Raw genomic sequence first — 294 nt, 5'->3', positions numbered from 1 at the left:
CCGATCCAGCAAAATGTTAGGGAAGAGTTCCGTCAGCACGACGACGTGGTGACGATCTTGATGTACTACCGTCGCAGGGCTTCGCCTAAGCACCGCTACAATATTATCGAGGACTATGGTGGAAGGGGGCACCGCACACGACTAAGAATATGATCACGTGGATCAACTTGTGTCTCTAGGGGTGCCCCCTGCCTCCATATATAAAGGATCAAAGGAGGGGGTGCGGCCAGCCAGGAGAGGGCGCGCCAGGAGGAGTCCTACTCCCTCCGGGAGTAGGATTCCCCCCTTTCCTAG

The sequence above is a fragment of the Triticum dicoccoides genome, chromosome 5A, assembly GCF_002162155.2.
Source record: "Triticum dicoccoides isolate Atlit2015 ecotype Zavitan chromosome 5A, WEW_v2.0, whole genome shotgun sequence".
NCBI lineage: Eukaryota > Viridiplantae > Streptophyta > Magnoliopsida > Poales > Poaceae > Triticum > Triticum dicoccoides.
Note: the sequence above shows the minus strand (reverse complement) of the source record.